This window comes from Amphiprion ocellaris, chromosome 4, assembly GCF_022539595.1.
Source record: "Amphiprion ocellaris isolate individual 3 ecotype Okinawa chromosome 4, ASM2253959v1, whole genome shotgun sequence".
Taxonomy (NCBI): Eukaryota; Metazoa; Chordata; class Actinopteri; family Pomacentridae; genus Amphiprion; species Amphiprion ocellaris.
The window spans coordinates 8,821,757-8,827,756 of record NC_072769.1 but is presented as its reverse complement, the minus strand read 5'-3'; positions in this window follow the sequence as shown (position 1 = coordinate 8,827,756).

Here is a 6,000-nt window from a genome sequence, read left to right as displayed (position 1 = left end):
AGTGGCGCTAAATTGAAAACAGCGGGGGAGGAAGACGGGGATGTTGGTGGTGCAGAGAAGAAGGGAAGGACTGCGAGGAGGGAGACCCAGAACAGAGAGACTGATGGGAGGAGACAGAGGGAAGGAGAGGAAGAGGTTTAGATGAGGAGACAGAAGAGGAGGAGATGATGGGGAAAAGAGGGTATTGATCACAGCCAACATCTGGTGAGGAGTCCACAGAAACTGGCAGGTTGTTCTACAGAATTCAAGATTGTTGACCTTTTAAAACTGCTGCTACTGCCCCTATAGCCTTAAAATAGTCTGAATCATGAGACTTTGTATTTTCACATAATGTGCAAGTGAAGCCAATACTAAATAGAACACAGGAGCAGATGGTCTTTGTAAAGCTGAATTTACTTCCTTTTAAGGAAAACATGTTGATTCTAATTTGATTAAAATTTTTGAGAAATTCTCAGACTTTAATCTGTAACCCTGCAAGCCTCAAAAAATTAACTGCTCAACTTGTCGTTCAAAATTGCCCTTAAATGTGATTTCATCCCTCAAAAACCAAAGTAAGATTATTTCTCAGTTCCTTCCAAACGTAACAGTTTTCGGAGTTCCTCCTCTGTTATAAAAGTTTGGGTCCAGGGCTTTTACATCTAAACAAACGCCAACAGAGGTAAATTTCTATATTTCTGGAGACTGGAGTTTTAAATTTTATTTCTGTCCTACACTGGGTCATCAATCTGATGCATTTCACGCCCACCAGCAATGATTGGTTTGCAACTCTAGCAACACAGACTGGCAGCTACAGCAAATAGGAGTGTAGCTTAAAAACCTCGTCAATGTACGGGAAAAGGTTCTGATGCTCCATATTCCAGAAATGGAAGGATTACACTCTAAAAAAGAAAAAAATATCAGAGATATAGCATAAGTCACAAGTACACACACATACAGTGAAAGACTGTCAGTTAAATGGTAAAATGAATATGTTGACTGGTTAAGCTGGTCAGCTATCTTCAGAAAGTTAAGGCTAGATAGGTTGAGAACATCAGAACTGATGTTTTTTTTTTTTTTTTAATTTATCTCAGAATATGGCATGAGCATCTTACTAGCATTAGTTGTTTCTTCTATAGTGGCGATCAAACTGCCAAAATCAGAAGAAGGTATTATCGTCTAACAAGACAAGCAATCAGTGCCGCGGTTTAAGTCACAAGCACACATCAATGCCATTTATGCAATTACTCTCACTGCCAGAAGGGGGAGACAAAAGATACACAGTCCAGGTTAAAGTGAAAGGATTGTGACAGTTACACGGTTGCAAAAAAATATAAACTAGTTCTACTGGTAAAGCTAGCTATCTTTTACATGCTTAACAGGTTGATAGCATTAGCTCTGATGCTAAGTTTTTTGTTCATGTTATTTGCAAAACTTGTGGTGAGCATCTAACTAGCTAACTCTGACCGTCTTTCTTACAGTGGTGACTAAAATGTCAGAATCCTAGGCAAGTTGTGTAGTCTGTACGTTACACTGTGATTTAATTCATGAAACAGATCAGGTGCCTTTGCAGCAACAAGATTTCTGGCCTGGACCCAACAGTTACTGCTGAATGTTGAGCAGAAAAGTAAATATTAACTTAAATGTCTTATTGGTCGTTATAGTTCTGCTCAAATGAGTGAAGATAGACATTAAGGAAATATATGTGTTGATTTCTTATCAAAATGGATTTCATTTCGGTTTGGCTTTAAAGTCTGGACATGCTCTTAGAGGATTTAGACAGAGGCGGAGAGAGAGAAAGACAGAGAGGTGGATGTGGAGGAGGAGGAGGGAGTGTTGTCTTTGATCTCAGTGCATGTCTGCCGTGCTGTTTTCCTTCAAGGCTTCCTGGTAAGTTTCAGTAGACACCAACGAGTCCACTCTCAGGGATCGGACACTAATGGATCAGTTAAAGGGGCCTATTCTTTATGGCCGGGCTAAGTGTTATCATCTGGGGTTAAAGACACTGACCACGGAGCACACTCCTGCCAGATAGCCGCTCCTCTGGGGGATTACTGTAGGCCCTTTGCCAAAGTAAATCCGATTGAGAGAAAGTGGTTCTCATTCTTTGTTTTGTTTTGGTTCATTTATCTCACTTAGATCTCTCTCTTCATCTCATTTTTCTCCTTTTTCCTCCTCTCCCCTTTGTTTCTCTTCACTTTCCTCTTGTTCTTTCTGCAGACACACATCAGGGAATACCTCTCTAAAGCCCCCTGAATGCTGTTTGAGACCATTTGTCAGCTGCGCAAGACAGAAAGCTGACGATGGATTCCAGAGGTTGAGGTGACCCCTTTCATACAGCGGTTTATCCGTGGGACCTGTCAGGGCCGACTGGTTCAAATATGATGCAGGGCCCGTCAGATAAGGATCACAAAGACAGATACGTGCCTCCTAAAGTGATCATTCTCCGCCTGCGTTTTGGTTTAATGAGCGAGCCGAGGGCTGGATTGACAGCTCATTGACTCCCTCTAATTGAATATGATAGCTTCAGTCATTAAGTTAATTGGCAGCTGGTTTTGATCAGGACCTGTCACACTCACTCAAAGATTTTATGGCATAATTTTTGTAGTCAATTTCAAAAAAGCTCCGTCTCTCTGTGAATACCAGGCCTGTGAGAGGAGGCCACACTTTTCACTTGTGCCTTTTCATCACGTCACGTTAACAGTGTTGTACCAAAGTGTCACTACTGACCTAAAAGTAACACAGATGCATATTTTCACAATCTGTGAATCAGGTAAAGGATTATTTAAATTCTTTGTTAACTACATGTTTGGTTTTTAAATATACGCCATAGTCTGTACGAGTTATCTGTTTGCAAGTAAGCTGCAACTGAACTTAGTCTTTTTTAAAAAAAAAAAAAAAAAACGAATAAAAATCACCAGAAAAGTAGAAAAGACCCCAAAACTTAGCAAATCGCACCAACAAGTTTGGTGATATTTCTCTCAGAGATCAAAAAAACGAGGAGAAAAACTAAACCAAACCAACAATAATGTGATCTTATTAATCACCTGTAGACAAAGTCTGATTTCATTGATCCCTTTGTGTCATAAAGCTTAATTGTTATCCACAAACTAATTTAAAAAAAAAAAAAAAAACTAAAACATTTGTAATCGTTACACTGGATGACATAATTTAATTTCAGTGTAGGTGGACAGCTATAAGTACAAGAATCCCCAGTGTGTAGTAATCTGTAGCGTAAAAGTGACACTACAGGATATGATTGTGAGCTATTTTTAAAGAATTCTGAATATCCCCTCCCCTATCCCCTAACAAATGACTGACACAGTAGCCATAACATATTTACATCTGCATTTTTTAAATAACACATCAGAAAAAAAGTTAATGGGAACGACAAAATTTAAAGTCTAAATTACACTTGCTTGTGATGCTTTTGGACTTTTTTTGAGAAGAGTGTTGCAAGAAATTGTGAAATAGCCTGCATTTAACTCACAACCAATCAACTGTTTCTATTGAACCATGGCCAATACCAGCCAACATGAAATATAATTACAACTTTCCCTATTTGGGAACTGTTCCTGAAGACTTCTTTCCATTTTTCTTTCCAAACTGTTAAAGTTTTGTTTGTTTCTTCTTCTACTTTGAAGGTTTTAGTGGTTCTCTGGCAGCTGGTTTTCTATGTCTGTCTTCTTCTACTCTGTTTATTACAACCATGTGTGATGTGGCCTATAGCGCCACCTTCTGATGACACCATGCAGCCTAGTTGATTTGATCTAAAGCAGTTGATAGAAACAAGCCTATCTCACATTTTTCTTTCTTTGCTTGATAAATATATGGAAGCACGTCTAGTGTCACTATAACAGCAGCAGAATGTGCAAAATACTGCTACAAAAAGTTAAGATAAGACAAGATATGATATGACAAGACAAGATGAACTCTGCTTATCACACATCAGGAAAATTCACATTGTTCAGCAGTGAAGTATATTAAAGATAAACATACAGATTTAAAAAAAAGGTAAAGATAAAAAAAAATAAAAACTACAAAGTTAATTTCAACAAAAACAGAAATAGGTTTTTTTTTTATTTAAAGGGCAGTTTCACTTTTATTACAAAAAACCATCATTTTAGATTTATCCATTCTAAAATAAATGATGATGTTTAATTTTTTTGCAATAATTTATATATTTAACATAAAGTGTGTTGAGCATGAAAAGCTGCAGCAAAAAACACCTTATACCTGAATACCTTACCATTTTAATTTAGGTAAACCACTGCCTGAAGGTAAAAGAAGATAATTTTGAAAGTAAGTTTTCCCAGCACTTGTCAGAAGTAAGATGATCTGATGCACTGAAAATACTTGCAAGTCACACTTTCTTTTCTCTTCCATCGTTTCTATTCGGCCTGTCAATCAGATTGTGCTGCCGTCTGAAGCTGAGGACGTCCGTCTTTTACGCCAAAACATCTCAGTTGAGCAGAAGTGGGGACCTGTTGTAAAATAGCCAATAACACGTGTTTCAAATTGGCCATTGGTTATAGATTGGTTTACAAGGCTGGCTGGTTATCGGCCCAGTGGCATTTCCCTGTGTTGATAAAGCACCAGGGAGTTGTGGGTCAATTAGTTTGCCAGAGCAGAAATTCCTGCAGACAGCCAATTAAAGCTGCTGGCCTGTAGTCATGAAGCACGCTCTTCCTGTTGACGGCTCACGCAGTTATTCTGAGCCCCCGGCAGCTCCTCGCTCTGCCAGTGTAAAACCTTATTCTAAGTCCAGTGCTATTACGAGAGAGCGCTTTAGGAGATCTCCATAGTTAGCTAAAATTACTTTGAAAAAAAAAAGTTAAAGCATGTGTGTTTATGAGCGGCCTGCAGACAGCACAATGCAGTGATTGAGCTCCTTTATTTTGTGCTTTTAAGTCGCTGCAAGTGTATGCGTGAAGATAAACAGAACATATAAGGAAATAAACAAAATCAAATGGGGTTAGAACAAGTTCATGCGTTCAAAGGAGCATTGTGTATGGTGGATGATTGGAGTGAAGGCCAGAGTGGTGCAAAAAGACGGCAGGAGATGATTGCAGGGAATCAGTTTTCCATTCTGCTCCGGCTTTTCTTTGTCACAATGACCTCAGAGAGCAAACCTATCTTCTGCAACAAGGAAGATAAACTCTTAATTTTTTTTTCCATTTGCTTTTTGAGTGAAAAAAAAATGGAGCTCTCTGTCACAAGCTTTTATTATGAAGCCTTTTGTTCGGACTGCAAACTGTTGTTTTTGTGACGTGACGCAAACTGAGCGTAACGGTAAACATTGGTCCATTGTGGGATGTCGGTGGAGGTTTTGGAGATCATCGGCGTCTTTGTGAAGGGCAAGAAGAGCAGCAGCTGAGTCAGAGAATGTGCAAATAGCAACAGGCGCTTTTTTTCCTGCAGTTTTTGTTTTAATCATCAGCATCATAACTAAAACTTGAAAAAAAAAAAACACGTAACTGTGCATTTTTTTGTGCACATTTTACCACGACGAACACCAGTTCTGCAGAACGTGTAAAACTTCAAAGATGAACCGTATAATGTGGTCAGACTCAGTCACACACCATATGAGCAGCGTGTCCGTCCGTGTGTCTGTCTGTGTGCCAGGGGCCTCAAATAAAAGAGGGGATCACTGTCATCCCTGCAGCTACGACGACATACATAACCACTTATGATCACTGATAACTAGTCTGTGGACACGGCGGGCGTCAGCTGATCCACGCCGACAGGCACAAGAAGCGGCAACCCGGGAGACTACCCCTTTAAAACCCAATTATCCCGTGGAGCCGGTGTCCTTTCAAAGGCCAACAGTAGAAGATGTTGGCCCCCGATAAGGGACACATGTGTTCCATCACACTTAATTGAAGCAGGGTTTCCTGAAAAAGAAACAACCCTGCAGCAATATGACAAAACAAACAGATTTAAGGACATAACAACTGTATTTGTAATAGGAACATTTTTCATGGTGCATGGAAATTGCTTTTTGTGGGGTGTATTTCTTTTTTA